The sequence below is a fragment of the Macaca thibetana genome, chromosome 13, assembly GCF_024542745.1.
Source record: "Macaca thibetana thibetana isolate TM-01 chromosome 13, ASM2454274v1, whole genome shotgun sequence".
Taxonomy (NCBI): Eukaryota; Metazoa; Chordata; class Mammalia; order Primates; family Cercopithecidae; genus Macaca; species Macaca thibetana.
In genome coordinates this window covers 59,185,114-59,210,641 of record NC_065590.1, presented here as the reverse complement: position 1 = coordinate 59,210,641, position 25,528 = coordinate 59,185,114, and the positions used below count along the sequence as shown (strand labels likewise).

General features: G+C 38.6%; 3 protein-coding genes and 1 pseudogene across 16 annotated transcripts in view; 2 read left to right on the top strand and 2 right to left on the bottom strand.

The window, feature by feature from the left end:
* Positions 1-25,528, bottom strand: part of CALM2 (calmodulin 2) — a 1,210,617-nt gene that overhangs the window by 755,553 nt on the left and 429,536 nt on the right. The window lies entirely within an intron of this gene.
* The window catches only part of FBXO11 (F-box protein 11), a 100,782-nt gene that overhangs the window by 68,617 nt on the left and 6,637 nt on the right, over positions 1-25,528 (bottom strand). The gene's annotated exons all lie outside the window — the stretch shown is intronic.
* Positions 9,771-10,217, top strand: LOC126934254 (ubiquitin-40S ribosomal protein S27a-like; annotated as a pseudogene).
* The window catches only part of PPP1R21 (protein phosphatase 1 regulatory subunit 21), a 645,938-nt gene continuing 634,043 nt past the window's right edge, over positions 13,634-25,528 (top strand). The window contains exon 1 of the mRNA XM_050754865.1: positions 13,634-13,645. The gene's annotated coding sequence lies outside the window, so the exon portion shown is untranslated. The remainder of the gene's footprint in view (positions 13,646-25,528) is intronic.

Genomic DNA, 25,528 nt, shown 5'->3' with positions numbered 1-25,528 from the left:
GAGTTGAAGCAATTCCCGTGCCTCAGCCTCCTAAGTAGCTGGGACTACAGACATGCACCACTACACTCAGCAAATTTTTCTATTTTTAGTACAGATGGGATTTCACCATGTTGGCCAGGTGGGTCTCGAACTCCTGACCTCAAGCGATCCACCTGCCTTGGCCTCCCAACATGCTAGGATTATAGGCATGAGCCACCGTGCCTGGCCACGTACAAAACTTAAAAAACATTGTCTCAGGACTTTTTCTTTTTTTTTAAGCAAAAAGGGATGGCTCAGGTTCATGTTGTAAAATTTTCCTGTTGAATGACTAACTGGATAAAAATACTATCTTTTCTTTTTGTCCTTAAAACATCTTGTGCATTTGATTCTTAAGTCTGAGAAAATTCATGCAGGATATGATCATCTCAAGAATCACAGTCTGAGACTTCATTTATACACTCGATTTATCATTAGCATATAGAACAGCATATAACTTTCTACAACAATGAAAATGTTCTGTATCTATGCAGTCCAATATGGTAGCCAGCCACCATGAAGTGAGAGTAATTGAAAGTTGTATTTTTCTCCTTAGATAACTCCTAGAAAGTGTGATGAGGAATGGAATTTTAAATTTTATTAATTTTAATTAATTTAAATATACACAGTCACATGTGGCAAGTGGCTACCGTACTAGACAACTCAGGTCTAGAGTGCTACTTCTCTTTGCATTTATATTCTAATTCGTACGTCTCCTAAATTTTTTTATACCTTTTTGAAGTAGGATATAATATTTGAGCAATGCAGTGAGAAAACTGAAAAATGACTATCACATCTTCCATCTTCCTAGGAGAATCTATCATTTTTTTGTCTTTTTTTTTTTAGCGTAGTATAAATAATTGATAAGTAATGATAAAATTCCTAGAATAGTAAAATATTTCAATATATAGGAAAAGCAAGATTACTAAGATCCCATAATGGATGTTAGGTTTATAAAAAAGGATCTAATAGACTCATATGGTAACTGTAAGATAGAATAATCTTTTAAAATAAATTTTCTCTTTGTTCTTTGGTAGATCTCTAAGAATACAAGTCATAAAATATCTATCCTTCTAAATAGTTAGCACTGTTGAAAAATGAAAATCAAAAATGAAAATTATTCCAACTGACCTTGATGGTATACCAAGAGTTAAGCTTTATTCATTCTCTTATTTTCATTCCTTTAGTTCTGCTGGTCTGGAAGACATCTATTTTATTTCTATTCCTTTTGTGGTTACTCAAGTTAAAAAACAAAAGCAGCAGCAGCAGCAGCAAACAAGTATAGAGTAGTACTAATCAGTGTTCTAATGGCTTTATATGTATTTCACTTAATCCTCCCCACAACAACGAGAGGGTATTATTGTCATCCCAATTTATACATAAGGAAATTCAGATGCAAGAAGTTCAAGCAACTCCTTAATGTCACACAGCTAGTAAGAAATAAGCTAGTCTTTCATTCAGGTAGTCTGGCTGCAGAGCCACAAAATAGCTATTTAGTTTTGGTAAAATACCCTGAAGTTGGTCAGTGTCTCTTTTCGTGCTACCGACTTTTTGTGAACAAAGCAAGAATAGTAGCATTCCTGACTCAACGAACTCTACTTTTTTTCCAACTTTCTTGTTATTGACCAGAGTTTTGATTCTACTTTAAAAAATATATATATATATTTGCAATCAACTCACCTGATTTATCAACATATTTTGCCAATTCTTTGTTTGCCACTGTATTCTTTTTTGCAATCCCTCCTTCTCCCTAGTTTACTATTCCTGCTGAAGTACAATCTTTGGTTCTTGCATCAAGCTTCTCTAAGTGAGGAGCTCTCCATTTTGCGTTATTTCCTCACTTTGGGCCTCATTCTTGTTGACAGCTTACTGTTTAAATGAGTATAGAAGTCAAGGTCAACAGTTATATTCCTTATATATGTTCTGAGGAAAGAAGATCCTATTACCTACTGGAAGATATTGTTTTGATAAATATGTTGTTAATTTAACTAATGTTTTGGTGTAGGAACTGTGGCATTTTTCATTTTGAAAAACTTTTATGTTTCATGATCTGCAATTTCACTTTTGAGCATCCAAAAGATTTAAAAAACTTATCCTAGTAAGCAGTTTAGATGTGTGCTAGTTCAATATGAAAACCGAGCTCAATATGAAACCTTCAATTCTGGAAACCTTTTAATCATTATCTCATTGAATACTGTTTCTCAACTACTCTAATCTCTCCTAAAATCTCTTTTGAATATTGAACTTGTTTGAATCTATCAATCTATACTCAATTTTTTTCCCCACTTCTCTCTTACTACATTCTGGGTGAATTCCTTAACACTATTTTCCAAATCACTGTTTCACTGACCATGTTCAGTCTAGTACCCATCTAATGACATCTTACTTAATATAGTTGTTGATTTATTTATTTTCTTTAAAGACAGGATCTTGCTCTGTTGTCCTGGCTGTAGTGCACAATCATGGCTCACTGCAGCCTCAACCTCCTGGGCTTAAGCGATCCTCCCACCTCAGCCTCCTGAGTAGCATGGGACTACAGGTGTGCACCACCACACTCAGCAAATTTTTTTTTTTATTTTTTGTAGAGAAGAGGTTTGGCTATGTTGCCCAGACTGGTGATTTTGGTTTTTTTTTTTTTGAGAAGGAGTCTCGTTCTGTCGCCCAGGCTGGAGTGCAGTGGCCGGATCTCAGCTCACTGCAAACTCTGCCTCCCGGGTTTACGCCATTCTCCTGCCTCAGCCTCCCGAGTAGCTGGGACTACAGGCGCCCGCCACCTCGCCCGGCTAGTTTTTTGTATTTTTCAGTAGAGACGGGGTTTCACCGTATTAGCCAGGATGGTCTCGATCTCCTGACCTTGTGATCCGCCCATCTCGGCCTCCCAAAGTGCTGGGATTACAGGCTTGAGCCACCGCGCCCGGCCTAGATTTTGGTTCTTTTACGGCTATTATTCCTTCCTTTACCTCCCTGAGGATCTTAAACATACACTTTAAAATTGTTCTATTATTGACACTTATAGACTAAGGATTCACTTGTATGTCAATTATTCCCACTCCTACAAAAAAGAAAACATACTATAAATACTGTATAATGATTCCCCTTTTTTTCCCCACTAAGCAACAAAACTTAGGAGATATTTCTGTATCAGTACACAGAAAACATTCTCTTTTCTTTTTGATGAAGGTGTTGACTTGGTTATTTCAGGTTTAGTTTTTCTTGATATATTTTCGAATTTTTGTTTGGCAGGTTCACTAGAACTCCAAGTTGCACGGTGTGTGTATCTTTGTGTGCTTACCTCACCCTAACAATTTTTCATTTTCTACCATCTCTCACTCAAAACTCCCACCCCAGAATAAGGTTTTTTTTTTGTTGAGATGAAGTCTTGCTTTGTTGCCCAGGCTGGAATGCAGTGGTGCGATCTCGGCTCACTGCAACCTCCGACTCCCGGGTTCCAGTGATTCTCCTCCCTCAGACTCCCAAGTAGCTGGGATTACAGGCACGCACCAACATACCCAGCTAATTTTTGTATTTTTAGTAGAGACGAGGTTTCACCATGCTAGTCAGGCTGGTCTCGAACTCCTGACCTCATCATCCACCCGCCTCAGCCTCCCAAAGTGCTGGGATTACAGGTGTGAGCCACGGCGCCCAGCCGAGAAAGAGGTCTTATAATTGCTGCAGACGTCACCTCCTGAAGATCCAGACCCTAAGTCATGGGCAGGTAGGCCCAGCTTTAATCCAGGAGGTTGTCACTGCTTCCTTCCAGCACTCTGGACCTGCAATTTATGTAAGCCATATCCCTAAGCAACAGTCATATATTCTTTTTCAGTTTTTTCCTGATTCGGCCCTTTAGTTTCTGGGGTAATAAAAACAGGCTGTTCATCTTCCTGCTCCAATCTGTCTACCAATATACAGTACAGTTTTGGTCTCTATCCTGCAGGTGACCTCTCAGAGGCATCTTCCTGCTTGCCAAACAGATTTTGACAAATTCATGTATTTAGTCTCTATTTAACACTTTGCCTTTTGTTCTTTTTTTTCTTTTTTTGAGACAGAGTCTCACTCTGTCACCCAGGCTGGAGTGCAGAGGCACAATCTCAGCTCACTGCAATCTCTGCCTCCAGGTTCAAGCGATCCTCCTGCCTCAGCCTTCCGAGTAGCTGGGATTACAGGAACCTGCCACCATGCCTGGTTAATTTTTTTAGTTTTGGTAGAGACGGGGTTTCACCATGTTGGCCAGGCTGGTCTCGAACTCCTGACCTCGAACTCCTCAATCCACCCGCCTTGGCCTCCTAAAGTGCTAGGATTACAGGAGTGAGCCACTGTGTCCAGCCTTTTTTTTTTTTTTTTTTAAGGAATGAAAGGTCTCAGCCGGGTGTGGTAGCTCATGCCTGTAATTCCAGCATTTTGGGAGACAGAGGCAGGCAGATCACCTGAGGTCAGGAGCTCAAGACCAGCCTGGTCAACATGGTGAAACCCTGTCCCTATTAAAAATACAGAAATTAGCCCGGCGTGGTGGGGTGCCTGTAATCCCAGCTACTTGAGAAGTTGAGGCAGGAGAATCGCTTGAACTGGGGAGGCAGACATTTCAGTGGGCTGAGATCACGCCACTGCACTCTAAGCAAAGCTCTGTCTCTCAAAAACAAAAAAACAAAAAAAAAACCCTCCCTCCCAGTCCTTCTATGTATTAACTTCCTCTCCCCTTTCTCCAGGTAACGCATGTTAAGACTTCCTTGTCCATCCTTTCCAAGTTTCTGAGTGTAATAAAACATATCAATATAAATTATGTAGCCCAGAATTTTGCCTTTTCTTTTCTTTTTTTTTTTTTTGAGACGGAGTCTTGCTTTGTCACCCAGGCTGGAGCGCAGTGGCCGAATCTCAGCTCACTGCAAGCTCCGACTCCCGGGTTCACGCCATTCTCCTGCCTCAGCCTCCCGAGTAGCTGGGACTACAGGCACCCGCCACCTCGCCCGGCTAGTTTTTTGTATTTTTTAGTAGAGACGGGGTTTCACCATGTTAGCCAGGATGGTCTCGATCTCCTGACCTTGTGATCCACCCGTCTCGGCCTCCCAAAGTGCTGGGATTACAGGCTTGAGCCACCGCGCCCAGCCTGCCTTTTTTTTCTTACAGCTGCTTGCTTATATGGTTTTTCCATAATTTCTTTGACTAATCCCCTACTGATGGACATCTGGATTGTTTCTCACCTTCTGCTATTACAAACCATAATACAAAATAATCTGAGACACATATCATGTGGTAAGTGTGTACGTATAAGATAAATTTCAGAAAATTCAACCTGCTGGGTATTTTTTACTCTGGCAGATATTGACCAATTGCCTCCCACAGGGATTATCTCAATTTGTATTCTCAATAGCAATGTATGAGCAGCTTTTCCCCCAAAGCTCCACAACCATGCCCAACTTTTGTTTTTGCCTAATAGGGTAACTATAATTGTTATAGTTTTAATTTCTCTTACTGTAAATGAGCTACTGGCTTCATTAGCTTAAAACCCACTTATATTTAATTTTCTGTGAATTATCGATTCATATCTTTGCTCACTTTTTATGGGATTGCAAGATCTTTTTCTTATCAAGTTTCCAAGTACTTCTTATATGTATATTAGGAAGGCTACCCTTTGTTTATGATTAAAATTACCAGTAAGTTTTGCTAATTCCTAACTGTAAGTAAGTTTTGGTTGCAAATCAGTTTTACCAGTCTGAACAATTCCCTTTTCCCCCTTCCCCTAGCTACCACCATTCTACTTTGTTTCTAAGAGTTTGATTACTTTAGGTATCTCATATAAGTGGGGTCATGCAATATTTGTCTTTTTGTGACTGGCTTTCACTTAGTATAACATCCTCAAGGTTCATCTATGTTGTATCACACGACAAAATTTCCTTTTTAAAGTTTGAATAATATTTCATTGTATGTATATACATTTTCTTTATCCACTCAGAGAATGCTTTTTTTTTTTTTTGTGCAGACGGGGTCTCACTCTGTCACCCAGGTTGGAGTGCAGTGGTGCAACCTCCTCGGTTCACTGCAACCTCCGTCTTACAGGCTCAAGACATTCTCATACCTCAGCCTCCCCAGTTGCTGAGACCACAGGCACATGCCATCATGTCCAGCTTTTTTTTTATTTTTGGTAGAGTCGGGGTTGTGCCATGTTGCCAGGCTGATCTCAAACTCCTTGGCTCAGGCAATCCATCCAACTTGGCCTCCCAGAGTGCCCTGAGAGTACTTTTTTTAATGTAATAGAATTTATCAATTATTTCATGACTTCTGGATTGAGTCAGTATAAAAGATCTTCTCCACACCAAAATTATAAAAAGACTACTATTTTCTTTTAGTATTTTCATGGTTTTATTTTATCAATTGATCCGTTTCACATTTATGTGAAAAACATCCAATTTCATTTTTTCAGTTTTCCTGGCTCTTCTTCCTTCTTTACTTTTCCTTATGAACTTTGGAATCAGAATGTCCAGTGTTTTAATTTATAAAATTAAAAAACATTGTGTTGTTTCATTTGTTGAAGTTTGTTTTGCGTCTTTCACATAAACATTTCCTGCTATGAATGTATTTCCATTTCTCCTCGTATTTCTGGTAATTTCTGCTTCACCAAGGGTGCTGCTATGTTATCTGACATATTGCTATTCACAACTATTAAATTTTCATTGTGTCCTTTAAGAAATAAGTGCCTCTCTTTATTGTTTTTTAGTATGAACTCCACCTGGTATGTTAAAATCATGACACTCCTAAATTCTTTTCATTTGCATTTGTATCTTATACCTTTTCTCTATCTTTTAAAACACCAACTTTTCACAATCACTGCCCTGTGTACCTTGTATAAACCACAGAGTGGGTTTTGCCTTGAATCTAAACTAAAAAATACTTTTCTTCTAAAAGTGAGTTAAGCATATTAATATCTTTTGTTAAGAAAGGCATGTTTGGCCGGGCGCGGTGGCTCAAGCCTGTAATCCCAGCACTTTGGGAGGCCGAGACGGGCGGATCAGGAGGTCAGGAGATCGAGACCATCCTGGCTAACCCGGTGAAACCCCGTCTCTACTAAAAAATACAAAAAACTAGCCGGGCGAGGTGGCGGGCGCCTGTAGTCCCAGCTACTCGGGAGGCTGAGGCAGGAGAATGGCATAAACCCGGGAGGCGGAGCTTGCAGTGAGCCGAGATCCGGCCACTGCACTCCAGTCTCCGCGACAGAGCAAGACTCCGTCTCAAAAAAAAAAAAAAAAAAAAAAAAAAGAAAGGCATGTTTGGGCCGGGTGCGGTGGTTCACACCTGTAATACCAGCACTTTGGGAGGCTGAGGTGGGCAGATCACGAAGTCAGGAGTTCAAGATCAGCCTGGCCAACATGGTGAAACCCCGTCTCTACTAAAAATACAAAAATTAGTCGGGCTTGGTGGTGGGCACCTGCATCCCAGCTACCTGGGAGGCTGGCGCAATAGAATCACTTGAATCCGGGAGTTGGAGGTTGCAGTGAGCCAAGACTGAGCCACTGCACTCCAGCCTGGGCGACACAATGAGACTCTGTCTCAAAAAATAACAATAAAGAAAGAAAGGCATGTTTGGTCTTAGGGTTGTCGTGTTATGTATGTGGTTATATATGAACATTTTTTTGCTAAATGATGTTTTACTTTTAATGGGTTTGCAGTTCTTTCAATATTTAGGAAGGTTTATAGCTTTGTTCTAATGCTTACCTTCATAATTTCTATCTCTTCAGACAACACCTATTAGTTCCTCAATATGAGTAATGTTAAATTAACAAGCTTCCTCTCCCACTATCTGATTTAATCAATAGTATTGAATCTAATAGCATTATCTTTAGTGTTTTAGTTTTCTTTGTTATTTTAATGTTTCTTTTAAAGTGCTGAATATGTTTATATTTCTATTACTTGATCTGTGATGTTTAAACATCTTTTTCAATACCAGTTATTACCATAGGGCAATTCCGTCTCTCAAATTTTTTTAGTTTGATCATTTCTATATCATCAAGGTATACAATATTAACATTATATTCTGTCATTACGATCGCCATATTTTAGTCTTTTTTTTTTTTTTTTTTTTTTTGAGACAGATTCTCACTCTATCACCCAGGCTGGAATGCAGTGGCATGCACGATCTCTCACTGCAACCATCTACCTCCCAGATTCAAGCGATTCTCGTGCCTCAGCCTCCCAAGTAGATGGGACTACAGGTGTGCACCACCATGCCCAGCTAATTTTTGTATTTTTGATAGAGACGGGGTTTCACCATGTTGGCCAGGCTGGTCTTAAACTCCTAGCCTCAAGTGATCTGCCCATCTTGGCCTCCCAAAGTGCTGGGATTACACGTGTGAGCCTCCATGCCCAGCCCACATTTTAGTCTTTATGTCTATATATAAATTCACTGCTTACACACCAATCATTTCCCCACGTCTGTCAGCTGAAGTTTATACTCTAGTATTTTCCTCAAGAAGGGCTCACATAAACAATATTCTCTGAGTACTATTTGTTCCTTAAGAACAATGTGACTGGATATAAAATCTTTAGCCAGCACTTTACTTCCTTATCTCTTCCTTGTTCGACTGGGGTTGAACGTTGTGGAGAATTCTAAGGCCGGCCAGATTTTAATGTCTTACAGAAAACTTGGGAGTGGGGTAGTCAGGAAGGTTTCTGGCTGTTGAAAGGAATCTTTACGATCTTTCTGGTCAGTTTTCCCTGCCACAGATGCCCTTTCAATATGTAAATTTCATCTCAGTTAGTTTTTCTTCAATTGTGTTTTTAACCACTTGTTTTGTTGTCATGTTTTGGTTTTCTTCTATAGGGGTTTCAATTCTAAGTTTGTTGGATCTACTGTATTTTCTAAAACTTAAAAAAAAAAATTATTTCCATTTTTTAAAATCCCAGTGTCTCTTACTATGTTTTCCTTGGGGCTAGTCTGCTTCTTGTGCTCCTTATTTCACCTGCATTTCTGTACTATTTTTTGAGACAGGGTCTCCCCTCTGTTGCCCAGGCTCACGTGCAGTGGTGCAATTTTGGCTTACTGCAACCTCCGCCTCCTGGGCTCAAGCCCTCTTCCCACCTCAGACTCCCAAGTAGCTGGGACTGTAGACGCGAGCCACTATACCTGGCTAATTATGTACTTTTTTTAGAGACAGGGTTTTGCCATGTTGTCTAGGCTGGTCTCGAACTCCTGAGCTCAAGCGATCTCCCTGTCACAGCCTCCCAAAGTGCTGGGATTATAGGTGTGAGCCCCCATGCCCAGCCTTTTGCTTTCTTCTACTTCTTTCCCAAGTTCCCTCAACTCACATTTTATCTCCTCCTGTTGCCCTGCCATCTCTTTTCTGAGTTCTTACCTTTCCTGCTTTGTAATCTTCTTTTGTAGAACTATTTACAAGCTTTACTCAAGTCTAAAAAATAGATGGTGAAATGCTGGGTCACAATTTTCATCTGCTCTGCAGCAACAATTCACTAATGACTGTTTTTTGTGCTTGGGAAGTTCTGCTGCCATATCAGCTTCTTTCGTATTTTGCATAACAGAATAAACTGAATTTTTCTGAAGCAGCTATTTACATAGATTCCCAGGAGTGGCAAGGGAAGGAAATACAGGTTTCACAGTCCAAATACTCTCTACTCCTTTGATGCTATAATAAATAATAGAGGGAGTGTGTGCTCTTCTGCTGCTCTGCGACCAGTGCCCTGTGCATTGCCTTCTCCTGTCTAATCTAACTCATCTCTTTCTTTCACTTTACCTCAGAGCCGCCACCAAAATGCAGATTTTTGTAAAAACCCTATGGGTAAGACCACCACCCTCAAGATTGAACCCTTGGATGCAACAGAAAATGAAAAGGAAGATCCAGGATAAGGAAGAAGTCTGTACGGATCAGCAAAGACTGACGTTTGATGGCAAGCAACTGGAAGATGAAAGTACTTTAACTACAACATTCAAAAGTAGTCTACTCTTGTGTTGAGACTTTGTGGTGGCATTAAAGAAGAAGTCTTATACGACTCCCAAGAAGAATAAGCACAAGAGAAAGAAGGTTAAGTTGGTTGTCCTTAAACACCGTAAGGTGGATGAGAATGGTAAAATTAGTCGCCTTAGTCGGGAGTGCCCTTCAGATGAATGTGGTGCTGGAATGTTTATAGCAAGCCACTTTGATAGATATTATTGTGGCAAATGTCTGGCTTATTGCTTCAACAAACCAGAAGACAAGTAATTGTGTATGAATTAATAAATTTTTTGGCCAGGCACGGTGGCTCACGCCTGTAATCCCAGCACTTTGGGAGGCTGAGGTGGGTGGATCATGAGGTCAGGAGTTCGAGACCAGCCTGGCCAACATGGTAAAAATCCATCTCTGCTAAAAATAAAAAAGTTAGCCGGGCTTTGTGATGCACACCTATAATCCCAGCTACTTGGCAGGCTGAGATAGGAGAATCACTTGAACCCGGGTGGCAGAAGTTGCAGTGGGCCGAGATCGTGCCATTCATTGCACTCCAGCCTGGGTGACAGAGCAAGACTCCGTCTCAAAAAATAAATAAATAAAATTTTTTTTAAAATACAGAGAAAAGCTGGTTCCTGTACATGTGGCTCTGTGTACACATGTGTACAGCTCTACTTTCTCTTTTCTGAATATAATCAGGCACTTCTGCCACCAACCCGTCATTACAAACAAGAGATTTACCTTTTGAACTTCAACATGAACCTCTTACTGTCAGTAAGTATATTTAAACTAATAGCTTCTGTCCCTTTTCTGATGTTTTTGATAGTCTTCAAAAAACATAATCTGGAGTTTACATACGTCTTTCAGTTCATTGAAAACAGAGGTTGATAGATTTTTCTTCTTTATGATTTCTAGAGAAGATGCAGATTTATGCATCTACATTCATTCTAAAAGTATGATTATTAATTGTGTGTATGTTTATCATTGCTGTCTTTGAAGAGACAGAGAATCTCAAAGCTAAAACTCACAGCACCATCCTGATGGCTGTTCCTTATAGTGTAACTTCAGATATTTTTGAAGTATTTTTTAAAAGCTTTTACATGGGAGATGATTATTGATGCATTATAGTAATTAAAATTTCATTCTGGCTGTTTAATCAGAAAAACATGGATTCTAATCCTAAGGTTGCCAATTACTAACTCTTGTGAATTAAATTCAGTAAACAGAAGTTTACTGTAAAACAGATTCTTGTTACGCATAATACATGAATTATACATCACTTCTATTGTGCATTATAAGTCCATATACTGATTATCAGACATCTATTAATGAGGAAATACATTCTGGTAAGAATATAAAAACTTCATTACCAAACAGTACTATAAAGAAAGCATTCAGGACAGTGAACAAGATGAGCTTACTATATAAAACATTATCAAATAAATATTAACTGGTAATTCTTCAATAAGCATAAATGGGCCTAACAACAACTATAAATGACAGCAAGCACCTGAGGCTGGGATATGGAAAAGCTATCAAGAAGACAAAAGACACATAAAAGAAGTGATCAGATAATGAAGTCAAGCAACCACTGAGTTCACAGTTTTACTATAGTGTCAAAAAAAAAACTGCAGTAGTACAGCATATGGCTCACTCAAGAACAATGTGTAGGCCAGGTGCTGTGGCTCATGCCTGTAATCCCAGCACTTTGGGAGGCCGAGGTGGGTAAATCACTGAGGTCAGGAGTTCGAGACCAGTCTGGCCAACATGGCAAACCCTGTCTCTACCAAGGCCGTGGTGGTGCATGCCTGTAATCCCAGCTACTTGGGAAGCTGAGGCATGAGAAACGCTTGAACCCGGGAGGTAGAGGCTGCAGTGAGCCGAGCTCACACCACTGCACTCCAGCCTGGGCAACAGGAGGAGACTCAGTCTCAAAAAAAAACAAAAAACAAAAACAAACAAACAATGCGTAGACAAGTCTGTCTAAGGAAGAATCTTGTAAAAGAAAAACAGTCAAAGCATAGAAGACTTGGAATAGATTGTTCCACAGGTGGTAAAGCCTTGAAGACAAGAGAGTGCCTAGTTCCTTTCCCCTCCCCAACCAAAAAAATGCTAACATAAAGTGAACCAAGAGACGAACAGAGTATGACAACAGAGTAAAAATTCTGTCCTGGTAAATCTTCCAAGGCCTTTGCCCCATTCCCTCTCACTAAGAATATCCTTTTTCCCCTATGTTCCTCTATCTGTGGCATACTCGTTCCTCAAGATAATAGTTTAAGTACCCCCACTATCTCTGAACAGTCCTTCCAAATCATTTCAGCCCTAAGACTAGTTGCCACGTTACTCTCAAGTATCTCATGTATTCATTCATTCAACAGTTAACCTCATGCACTAATGATGGGATTATAAATTATGCAACCTTTCTTTGAAAACAAATTCAGCAATATTTACCAAACTTTAAACTGCAAATATCCCTCCAAATCATCAAAATGTATACATTAAACGTGCATTTTAAAATGTATCAATTATACTTCAATAAAGCTTAAAAACAGAAAAACCCTTTGACCAAATAACCCACTTTAAAAAAGTGAATCTTTTGCAAAAGTGAATCTCTCACCGGGCATGGTGCCTCACGCCTGTAATCCCAGCACTTTGGGAGGCCAAGGTGGGCAGATCACAATGTCAGGAGATCAAGACCAGCCTGACCAACATGGTAAAACCCCCGTCTCTACTAAAAATACAAAAATTAGCCGGGCATGGTGGCGTGTGCCTGTAATCCCAGCTACTCAGGATGCTGAGGCAGAATCACTTGAACCCGGGAGGCAGAGGTTGCAGTGAGCTGAGCTTGCGCCACTGCACTCCAGCATGGGCGACAGAACGAGACTCTGTCTCAAAAAAAAAAAAAAAAATGAATCTTTCTACTAAAATTGTGACATAAACATGTAAAGATATTTGTATAGGGTTGTTTGCTGCAGTTCTATAACAGCATAAAAGAATTTAAATGTTAATAGATGAATATTTAATACATTGTGGTACATTCATGTAAAAGACTACTCTGCAACTATAAAAAAGAATGAGGTCATCCTCTATTTATACAGATACAGAAAAATGCCCAGGGTATCTCTAAGCAAAAAATGAAACTTAGGTTACAAAACAATACATACAGTGTGGTTTGTTTTTAACGAAAAAAAGTGTGTTTATATTCACATGCATTTAAAAAATTAAAAAGAAAAAGCCTGTGCAACACAGTGAGACCCCTGTCTCTACAAAAAAAAGTAACAATTAACTGAGCATGGTGGCACATGCCGGTGGTCCCAGCTAATCGAGAGGCAGAGGTTGAGGCTACAGTAAGCTGTGATCAAGCCACTACACTCTAGTCTGGGTAAAAGAGTGACAAAGCCAGGCACAGTGGCTCATGCCTGTAATCCCAGCACTTTGGGAGACCGAGGTGAGCAGATCACCTGAGGTTGGGAGTTCAAGACCTGCCTGACCAACATGGAGGACCCCATCTCTACTAAAAATACAAACTTACATGGGCGTGGTGGCGCATACCTGTAAACCCAGCAACTCGGGAAGCTAAGGCAGGAGAATCACTTGAACCCAGGAAGGTGGAGTTTGCGGTGAGCTGAGATTGTGCCATTGCACTCCAGCCTGGGCAACAAGAGCGGAACTCTGTCTCCAAAAAAAAAAAAAAGGGGGGGGGTGTGGGGGGTGGCGATGAGACCCCATCTCAAAAAAAAAAATTATTATTTTTTTCCCCCCAAAAGAACCAACACAAAAGAACAGTTAAGAGTTACCTCGGGGGAATGAAAGAACAGGGAAAACAAAATAACTGGCTTTCCCCCTTAAATTCTATGTCCTGTGCCGGTGGCTCACACCTGTAATCCCAGCACTTCGTGAGGCTGAGGTGGAAGGATCGCTTAAGGTCAAGAGTTCAAGACCAACCTAGGAGACAAAGCAAGACCCTGGCTCTATAAAAGGATTTGTGGGGCCAGGCATGGTGGCTCATGCTTGTAATCCCAGCACTTTGGGAGGCTGAGGTGGGTGAATTGCTGGAGCCCAGGAGTTCAAGGCCAGTCTGGACAACATGGTGAAATCTTGTCTTTACAAAAAACACAAAAATTAGCCGGGTGTGGTGGCACATGCCTGTAGTCCCAGCTACCTGGGGGACTGAGGCAGGAGGATCACTTGAGCCTGGGAAGCAGAGGTTGCAACGAACCGAGATTGTGCTACTGCATTCCAGCCTGAATAACAGACTTTGTCTCAAAAAAGCCAATTAGCGGGCTTGGTGGAACACACCTGTAGTCCTAGCTACTGGGGCAGATGAGGCAGAATGATCTCTTGAGCCTGGCGGTTCGAGGCTGCAGAGAGCAATGACTGTGCCACTGTGTTCCTGCTGGGTGACAGAGTAAGAACTTATCTGAGGGGGGGAACCCTAAAAAATAAAAGATACATATATCTGTATTCTTTAATTCACTTAATTAAAATTTTCTAGGGTGCCAGGCACTCATGATCTATACTGCTCACTTGGCACTTACACATTTATTTTGAGAGAGTATTCCATGCTCCCATCTATCCCTTGGAACCATAAACAGATCAACAGGTCCAACAATTCACTAAAATGAAAAATGACTAGGATGATGATACAATTTTGGAACAAGAACAGGTAACATTACCATTACTGACTGGGAATCTGGAGACTTGGGCTCTAAATCCAAACATCACTTTGAACAAACCTCAAGAATTGGGACAATGGTTCCTTCTATTTCAAACATTCTATAATACCATTCCTGACTAGTTTACTTAACATCTCCAAGATAATTTTAAAGTATCTAAACTAAGCTGACACCAAAAAAGAAAGGATATAATCTTCTTTAGTGCCCCATTTTAGAATTTACCAGAAGTTCTTTGTCAGTCTAATAATTTAAATTCATTTTCTTTAGCTATCTTTTGAGTATGTAATACGAAAAAAATAGCTGAGCAACCTTTTTCTTTTAAAAATTACTTTCAACCACTCTGAAAGGTTAACTTACTTTTAGGCTTGTTCCTCTTTGGAATAACATTTTAAATTTCCTATTAGACAGTTTTTCAGCCATTGCAATGTTTTACAAATCTTATTGCTATGATACAGTATCATGTGTTCACACACACCCATGCACCCCCACCACACACACTTCAGAACCTCAACTGTAGCCCCTATCTGCTATATTTGGTCCTAGCTAGCTAGTTTGAAGAGTCTGCTCATTTTTTTTTTTTGTTTCCACACAGATTAAAACACATCGGCTTTTTTTTTTCTAACAGGTTATTCAAAGTAATTTGATTTGTTCTTGGTTGAGTATTTAACCTCACCCAGTTTTAAATCATCTATGAACATATTTAATATGCTCAATAATGTAAATAAGTAATTATATGAACACACCTTGGACTACAGAAGAAAGATGAAGGAAAACAATCATTCACTAAGTGTCTATGTGCAAATGGCTAGCGCTATTTTTTAGTAAGTTATAGTTTCCATATAACATAACTTTTAAAAATTTCCCCCAACTGACACAACACCAATATGACTGCTTCATGAAAAAACAAAAGCTTTGTTTAAATCCAGTTATGTTGTTCTTGTTCCTTCTTCAGCTACTAAAAGTCACTGTTTCAGACAAATACATTAAATACATCTGTGATCGGCTCTTCATAAAACCATGTAGACTGCTCCCTAGAATCTATACTTACTGATTTTTCCTTAACCACATCAGTAGCTTCTACTAAAAAAAAAAAAAAAAAAAGAAAGCAACAAAATTTAGTTGATCTCATTTAATGAAGGTTTTTTAGTATGCTTTCTCAGGAAAACACTTGTTTTCTCTTGGTTTAGGTTTATAAGAAGCCTGTAAGATGGTCAGACAACTAATCAAGTGAATGTGAGATGAGTCGATTAAAAATCTAAGAACTAAATTTACGTTTCAAAGTCCTACATTTTTTAAAAAATGGTTCCTATTTATTCCCAAACACGTTCTTCTTAGAAATCCTCTTAGAAAGTAAGAGGTGTTTTTTTTCTTTTTTAGCCAATAATGATGAAATTATTTCCCTTAGCAATCTGTTTCAACACTTAATAAACTGACAGTCACTAATTTCTTCACAGGTAATCTCAAGTTTTACGAACAGAAAATATTCCCCACATAAAATTATTAAACAGATGTGAGTCCACACCACTAGGGTACCTTCAGAAAAAATAGCCACCTGTTGCAATCAACAATAAATTCCTCTTTTCTAATTATCCAGTTCATTTGCACACTAAATTTTCCATCTTCCATCATTCAGCAGGCATGTGAGCAAAATATTTGTACGTATTTACTACCATAATCAAATTATCTGATGCAAAAGGAATTTTATGCTATAGTCACAAACTTATCCTGGAAAGACAGAATCACTGGTTCAGAGTCCCAAATATCAACTTCCTGGGCTCAAACAATCCTCCTGCCTCAATCTCCTGAGTAGCTAGGACTACAGGTACATGCCACCCCAGGCCAGGTGAATTTTATTTATTTATTTTATTTATTTATTTATTTCAGAGACAGGATCTCAGTATGTTGGTAGACTGGTCTTGAACTCCCGGTCTTAAGGGACCCTCTCACCTCATCCTCCCAAAATGCTAGGACTGCACGCACGAGCCACAGCGCATGGCCTAATTTTAATTCTGAACTGACTTCCTGATTATCAGTTATCCTCATTTACTAGAAATAACAGTCAATTATCATCCTAAAGTTGCTGTGAATAAAAATACAAATGTCTATAAATTAATAAGCACTTAAAGCACACTTCCAGCATTAAAAATATGTAACATTTTAGCTTTTATTCAAATTTTAAGTGCCCTACATATGGACTGTGTCATCAATCAAATAGTATGAGTTCACATCACAACCAGAATTATAAAATTATTGGCAGGGCATAGTGGCTCATGCCTGCAATCCCAGTACTTGGGAGACTGAGGTGGGTGGATCACCTGAGGTCAGGAGTTTGAGACCAGACTGGCCATCATGACGAAACCCCATCTCTACTAAAAATACAAAAAATTAACTGGACACGGTGGCAGGCGTCTATAATCCCAACTACGTGGGAGGCTGAGGCAGGAGACTGCTTGAACTCAGGAGGCAGAGGTTGCAGTGAGCCAAGACTGTGCCACTGAGCTCCAGTCTGGGCGACAGAGCAAGACCTCGTCTAAAAAAAAAAAAGAAAATTATTATTATTATTATTGAGACAGGGTCTTGGCTCTACTGCTCAGGCTGGAATGCGGTGGTGCTATCATAACTAACTGAAGCCTTGACCTCTAGAGCTTAAGTGATCCTCCTATCTCAGCCTCCTCAGCAGTTGGGACCACAGGCATGTGCCACCACACTGGGATTTTTGTTTTTTAATTTTTTTGTAGAGACAGAGTCTCCCTATGTTGCTCAGACTAGTATCAAACTCCTGGGCTCAAGCGATCCTCCTGCCTCTGCTTCTCAACATGCTGGGATTACAGGCATGAGCCACTGCCAAATTATTACTTTTTAGTTTTACTTTATTCTCATACATGAATACTACCTTCTTAACAAATATTTAAGTGTACGATACAGTACTGTTGACCATAGGTACAATATTGTACAGTGGAACTTATTCATCCTGCTTAACTGAAATTTCATGCCTGCTGACTAGTAACTCCCCATTTCCCCCTCCCCTCCCTTTGGCCCCGGCAACCACGATTCAACTCTTTGATTCTATAAATTTGACTATTTTTGATAACTTCATTTAAGTGAAATCATGCAATATTTGTCTGTGATTGGCTTATTTCATTGCAGAATTCCTTAAGAACGAACAATATTCCATTGTATTTATATGCCACATTTTATTTCTTCAACTGTCAATGGACATGTTGTCGGCTGTTTCCACATCTTGGCTATTGTGAATAGTGCTATTATAAACATTGGAGTGCTAATATTTCTTCAAGTTCCTGATTTCATTTCTTTTGAATAAATACTTGGAAGTGGAATTGCTGGATCATACGGTAGTTCTACTTTTAATTTTTTGAGGACCTCCACACTGTTTTCCATAATAGTTACACCTTTTTGCATTTCTACCAACAGTGTGTAAGGTGTTCAGATTCTCCCTATCTTCACCAACACTTGTCTTTTGTGTTTTTTTTTAACAGTCATCCTAATAGGGGTGAGAAGATACCTCATTGTGGTTTTTATTTGCATTTCCCTGATGATTAATGATGTTGAGGCTTTTTCCATATACCTGCTTACCATCTGTACGTCTTCTCTGGATAATGTCTATTGAAGTTTTTAGTTCATTTTCAAATAGGTTATTAGTTTTTCTGCCACTAAGTTGCCGAAGTTCCTTAAATATTTTGGAGATTAACTCCTTATCAGATATATGGTTTGCAAATATTTTCTCCCATTTCATAGGATGTCCTTTCACTTTGTTGACTGTTTCCTTTGCTGTGTAGAAGTTTTGTAGTTTGATGTCTCACTTGTCTATTTTTACTTTTGTTGCCTATCCTTTAGGTGTTACATCCATGAAATCACTGCCAAAGACAATGTCACAAAGACTCCCTCCCTGTAGATTCCATAAGCAGTATTTGAAAAGCAAAGAAATGTAAAACAATAACAAAAATCAACTCACCACCACCATCCCAAGACACTAGTTAACATTTCACCAAAAATTTTTAGACATTTCACCCAAAAGGGTATATATTCCCAGTTTAATTGTATCTGTTATTAACGCATGTCTTTGATTGGTACATAACACTTTCCTAGCCCCCTAAAACCAGGGACTTAACTTTACAGACTCTGGTCGAGCTCCCTATATCCAGATCTTCCAGCCCAATTTTTCAACTCTAGATATTTCAGCTATAAGGTTCTCACATGATGCAGAAATAGAGTACAGGTTTCCTGTGACATGCTGCAATGCAGAATCAGAAAGATTCATAAAGGCATCCTGGGAGTTACAACTACTACTTGCTATGTGGGATTAAACATGCTTATGAGGAAACAAAGTGTTATTTTATCTTTGCAACTGAGGTGCTTAGATTCTAGCAAGGTATAATTTAAACCTGTCCTCCTACCTTCAATTTCTAGATACACGGCTAAAACAATGAATATAACAGCCAAAACAATGAATATAATGAAAAAAGCTAATACCACAAAAACAAGATTAATTACCGCAACTCTGCAGTTAACTTTCTTATCTAGACTTTTTTTTTTAAGTCACTTACATTAAAATGCTATAACATAATCGCTAGGCTGTAACAACTTTTGAAGTGTGGTCCAAAGGTAATTCACTAAATAACTGCCAGCCTGGCCCACATGGTGAAACCCTATCTCTACTAAAAATACAAAAAAGTGAACCAGCCTTGGTGACATGCGCCTGTAATCCCAGCTACTCGGGAGGCTGAGGCACGAGAACTGCCTGAACCCAGGAGGTGGAGGCTGCAGTGAGTCAACGTTGCACCACTGCACTTGAGCCTGGATGACAGAGTGAGACTCTTTCTCAAAAAAAAAAAAATGAATAAAATAAGTAAACAAATGACAGAACATATACCAGACTTTGGGGGTCATAACAAGCCTTCATCTTATTAACATTTCACAGAAAATTCTTTTAACATACTCTGCTGGTCTTGCAAAAAGTCTAAGGCTAAGGTTACAAATGAAACTTCAGTGTTTATAAAACATTGTGTATGTACATATATATACACATACTGGAGATATGAGGATAGACAGATCTATGTATCTCTATCCTTAGAAATATGTATGTATCTTAATCAGGCAGAAAAACATGGGCTGGCTCAGGAGATAAATTATGAATCTATTCAATATAAAAGTTGATTTCTACTTCTTAGAAGAAAAATAAACCAGAAGACAATGAAAATAAAACCAACAAGCTCACTTGCACTTCATACTAATTTCAAATTTTATTTAAACTCAGTTTCTTAATTTTAAGTTCCACAAGGGCAAGAACTACATTTGTGTGGTAACAAGCTAACAAATTCAAACCTTGCTGATTTACGCTGGCAACCCAAATGATAAAGAATTTTAGAGCATCTCAGAAGTCATCTTATTAAAAAATCCTCTCATTTAGAAATAAGATTAAGAAACCACTCTGGAAAAAGGGAAGTCACCCTGAAGCTCAGGCTCCTTATCCCCAAACTTAGGGATAATGTTCAGTAAATGGCAACATTTACCAAATGTGGCTATGTGTTGAAAAAAGAAAATGGAAAACAAGGGCAGTCTCCTCCACACTGCTTTTTGTGGAAGAAAGATCAACTGTTAGCATTAACACTGGACTGGTTAAGTGCTGAAAGAGCAAATGTGAAATAATGAAATGTTCCTCCTTTGCTATCTAAGGCTACTATATCATCAATTTCAAGTAAGTAGTTCCTGATGAACAGAGCCCCATCTGTCATTCTCAGGGGATATTTGTATCACGAGGAATACAAGTTTATATGCCACTAGCACTTTAGTACAAGCTTTCACTTGAAGAACTTATCAAGGATGCTGGGCAAAGGCACTTTTTCACCTTCCTCCTATACACCAGGAATGGAAAGGTGCAGTCAAGGACCAGAAAAACATCTCTAAAAGCAAAATGTGCCCCCACTTTTCTGTGAAAGTTTCACAATTTTAAAATAAGCTTACTGTAAAACAATAAAGGGTAGTCAAGAATACGAGGAAACTAAAAATGAAAGAACTGTCCAAATAATGGCAAAATATTTTCATAAGAGTTAAAGAGATAAGCTTTAAAGGAGTAAGAAACAGGTTCCAAACTTAAGTGGAGAAACAAAATTACTTATCACCACTTCAGCAGCAAAAGGAAGCAAGTTTTCGGAATGAAGGCCCAGAATCACATATTAAAGTCCACAGTATTGTTTTAAATTCTTAAATACAAAAAAGATGTCTTCCCCTCCTCAAAGCAACCCAACCTACAATCTTTGGTGGGAAATCAAAGTGATATCAAGTTAGTGAACAAACTTTCTGACTAGTGGGAAAAAAGTTCCTTAGATTTTGACTGTCTATTTGCAAACACTTAAAATTAAAAGAACTATTAAATGTTTATTTGTCCAAAGTTTAAATGAATCAAATCTGTGGATAAAAAATTTTAGCACAAAAACAGTGTTTACAATAACCCGGCATGTTTTAATAACAAATATGGCCATCTGCAAAAAATGAAAATGGAAAAGAACATGACAGTCTCCTCCTCTGTATTTTGTGGAAAAGGTTAACACTGTAAGCCTCAAGACTGAACTGTTAAAGGATACCAAGAGACTCAAGAAAAACACCAATATTTAAAATAAAATAATTACCAGTTGATTATTTTAGTAACATAACTATGATATGCCATAGTCATATGCCTTAAAGTTGTTTTAGTTTCCATTTCTTGTAAAGTAAATAGAAATTCTGTCTTTGAGAAAATATCAGCAATGGTATATGCTGAGGTATAAAACTCATAGAGAATGTGGCAAGTGTGTAAGAATGCTCACATATGCAAAGAAAAAAATGCAGAAAAATTAAATTAAAAAAAAAAGGAATGCTCACAGTAGCACTACTCCTGACAGCCAAACACAAAAACAATCCTATGTCCATCAGTTGTAGTATACTCATACAATATAATATTAAACAGCAACAAGAATGAACAATGAAAAAACTAATGATACAAGCAACAATATGGATGAAGCTCACAACAAATATTAAGGGAGAATTCTGTCAGACACACAGGAGTACATACTGGGGGGTTACATTTACATAAAGTTCAGAAACAGGTACAGGTAATCCAAGCAATCAGAAAGATGGGGTTGGGAGTAGTGTCTAGGAAGGCCCTTCAAGGGGGACACTTCTGGGTTACTGGTAGTGTTTTATTCCTTGCTCTAGGTGTTTTTGGTTACACAGATGTGTTTACTTCATGAAAAGTAAGCTGTACACTGATGATTTGTGAACTTATATATTTCAATTAAAAGCTTAAAGAAGATTAATAGAAATTATTCCCACAATTTAAATAACTATATAAATCTGTTGTTGCTTTTGAGACAGAGTTTCGCTCTTTTACCCAGGCTGGAGTGCAGTGGCACTATCTGGGCTCACTGCAACCCCTGCCTTCCGTTTTCAGCCGATTCTCCTGCCTCAACCTCCCGAGTAGCTGGGATTACAGGTGCCTGCCACCACACCCGGATAATTTTTGTATTTTTAGTAGAGACGGGGTTTTACCATGTTGGCCAGGCTGGTCTCAAACTCCTCACCTCGTGATCCACCCACCTTGGCCTCCCAAAGTGCTGGGATTGCAGGCATGAGCCACCATGCCCGGCTGTAACTATATAGTTTTAAATGTATATAGCCATTTATTTTCTAAAAACTACAGACTGTTTCTAATTCAAACAACTGTTGCTAAAGCAAGCGATCCATACATACTCTACTTCTCTCCCTCACAATCCTCAACCCAAAATTAGTCTTTTGAGTATTTTTTAAAAAGTAAAACTTCAAGAGAAAAATTTAAAAGTCAGAAAAAGATCAGGAAAAGAAATAAACATGTAACATTAAGTGATTCTTGCAGGAATCCTCTACTCTCCCCCTGCTCTACCTTCCCCCTCCCCAATACCTTATTTGCCTCTGAAGCATCACTCCTACCGGAAAAGTCTTTCTCCAAATTGTTTCTTTCTTTCTTTCTTTTGAGTCTGGGTCTTAAAACTGTCACCCAGGATGGAGTGTAGTGGCTTGATCACAGTTCACTCCAGCCTTGACCTCCCTGGACTCAGGTGATCCTCTCACCTCAACCTCCTGAGTAGCTGGGACTACAGGCATGGGTCACCACCCCCCAGCTAATTTTGTATTTTTTGTAGAGACAGGGTTTCGCCATGTTGCCCAGGCTGGTCTCAAACTCCTGGGCTCAAGCAATCCACCCCACCCGGCCTCCCAAAAAGTGCTAGGATTACAGGTGTGAGCCACCATGCCCAGCCCAATTGTTTGACTTCGCTTCCCCCTTTTACTTGGCCTAAAATACCAAAATTTGACAAATTATCATAATCAGTCTCTTAAAAATGCAAATATCTTTCAGAGAATTATGAAAGTATCAGTCATTCATACACAACTGTGAAGTACTTTAGTGGCTTCTTTTATGTATTGTTGACCTTATATGAAAAAAAGTGAGCGAGTCCGTAATTTCCTTTACCATAAGAACACTTTGCTAAAAACACTAGCTTTCAAAATACAATGCCTTACTCCAACTTGTATTTCTTTCAACAAATCTTTGATCTTTCTTCTTTACTATGATAGAAGTCTGGAAAAACTACTTTTCATTGGTTAAATTTTATTCACTTCTAATTCTCTTTAAAACTTGTTTTTTTCTTTTTTCAAAAAGTTATGATCAATTATGTGGGAAGAAACAATAACTAGTGACATACATACCAATGTTGTCCATCTCAAAATATAACAAAGGAATAAAAAATAGTTATAGGCTCTTCCTCTTCCCCATCCCCTTTCCTCCTAAGTGTTAGAATCTCATAAAGCCACATGTTCTTATATACAGTATGTTATATACCATGGATGCAAGATAGAAAAATCAATGCTTGGCTATAAAAAAGAATTACTGTATCTAAACCCAAGTAGAGTTGGCAAATCAGCAAAGGCTAAACTGATTCAAGTCAGTTGGTTATACTATGGTACCAAAGACACCAATATCAAAAGTCAAACCGACATAGTGGCCAGTTAATTTCACACCAAAGAAAAACTTCTGCTCAGGTAAGGTGGCTCACGCTTGTAATCCCAACATTTCGGGAGGCTGAGGCGGGCAAATCACTTCACGTCAGGAGTTTGAGACCAGCTTGCCAACATGGTGAAACTCCGTCTCTACTAAAAATGCAAAAATTAGCCAGGCGTGGTGGTGTGCACCTGTAATCCCAGCTACTCAGGAGGCTGAGGCAGGAGAATCACTTGAACCCAGGAGGCAGAGGCTGCAGTGAGCCAAGATTATACCATTGCACTACAGTCTGGGTGACAGGGTGAGATTGTGTCTCAAACCAAAAAAAAAAAAAGGAAAAGAAAAGAAAAAGAAAAACTTCCAACAAAGATTTTGCCCCAGTTCAACTCAACCATCTGGAAAAGGAGTGTCGTTCACTAGGGAAAAACAGCAAAAATGAGATTATTACTATTATCAGAAAAATAACTAAAAGTACATATTCTTACTCCATTTCTAGCCTTCAAATAATTTCTAAGCATGAGAAAATAAAAAGCTCTCTTCACACACAAAAAAGGATGAATGACACCTCTTCTATCATGAGATGTGAAAGTATTCCTTAATGTTTTTTAAGGTTTAGTCACCATATGGAAGAAAACAATTTTCTCCCCTTTTTGAACATAGCCCCATGATCTTCCATTTGTTAAAAAGAACAAAACATTTAACAACTGGGTTTTTAGAAACTGCGAGAGCAAGCAATTAACATATTGAACTCACACTTGCTTTAACATGCTATCTTATTTGGGGTGTTTAAAAATGTTTTAAATGCAATTAATGCATTCATTTTCAAAGTAAAATAAATATTTTTGATATCTGCCTTCAACTGAAATAAATCATGTAAAGGAAGTTAGTTGGTTTCATTTCTCTATTTTCTAAGGATTAAGTTTAAGCACATTTCTTGTGTTCAACAAACATATATAAAAACTCCAAGCTACACATATAAACAAACACACCAAACTACGGTGAGAAAAGAATATTTAGTCCACAAACCAGTCAAAATTGCCACTGAAGTCTAAAACTAATTTAACTCACATTTTTCCCCTCCTGAAATAGTCCAGCCTATAACCATGAGCTAAAACCAGTTAATACCCTTTATTCATAACTTATGAGTAATTCAGGGGAAATCTACCCTTTTTTGTATAATGAGTGATTAATGATCTCATCAACACACTGGAAAAACACGCTGGTCAATCAATACAGTCTCATCTTGAGACAAATCTACATGAGAGGTAAAATTATAATCAGAAGATTACTTGAAAAATGTGAAACCAGGTAAGTGAACAATCTGTAGCATCAGACTAGTGTAGCCATCTCCAATAGGACAGATGGAATAGGGTAGGGGACAGATCTGCTTCAAGGGCCAGGTTATTGCATCCCCTGAAAGTTATACAGGCATTCTGCCAAATGTATTTTGGTATTTTCCCTTGTTTACAGAAAGATTAGGTGATACAAATCAATTCTGAAATTCTTTCTTGCTACTTACTATGCATCTTCATTGTTGCATAGCTGAGCCTCTACTTCTTCATTTATTAAAAAATAAATAAAATCTACCTTATAGAATTGGTATAAGGGTTAAACAAATCAGTTTCTCTGAGGTTATAACAAGTCATACAGATTGAATTTTATCTATTGGGTTTAATTTTATATACAGCTGATACTATCCTTTTTTTTTTTTTTTTTATAAGACCTATCATTTATTAAATACCAATCATGTGCTAGGTACTTCACTAGCTCTCATCCTTACAAATGTTCTATAAGGCAGGTGTTATCCCCACTTGAAAGATTACAAAGTAAGGCTCAGAGAGGTTAACACTACTCACCAAATGTTAAATAGCTAATCAGAT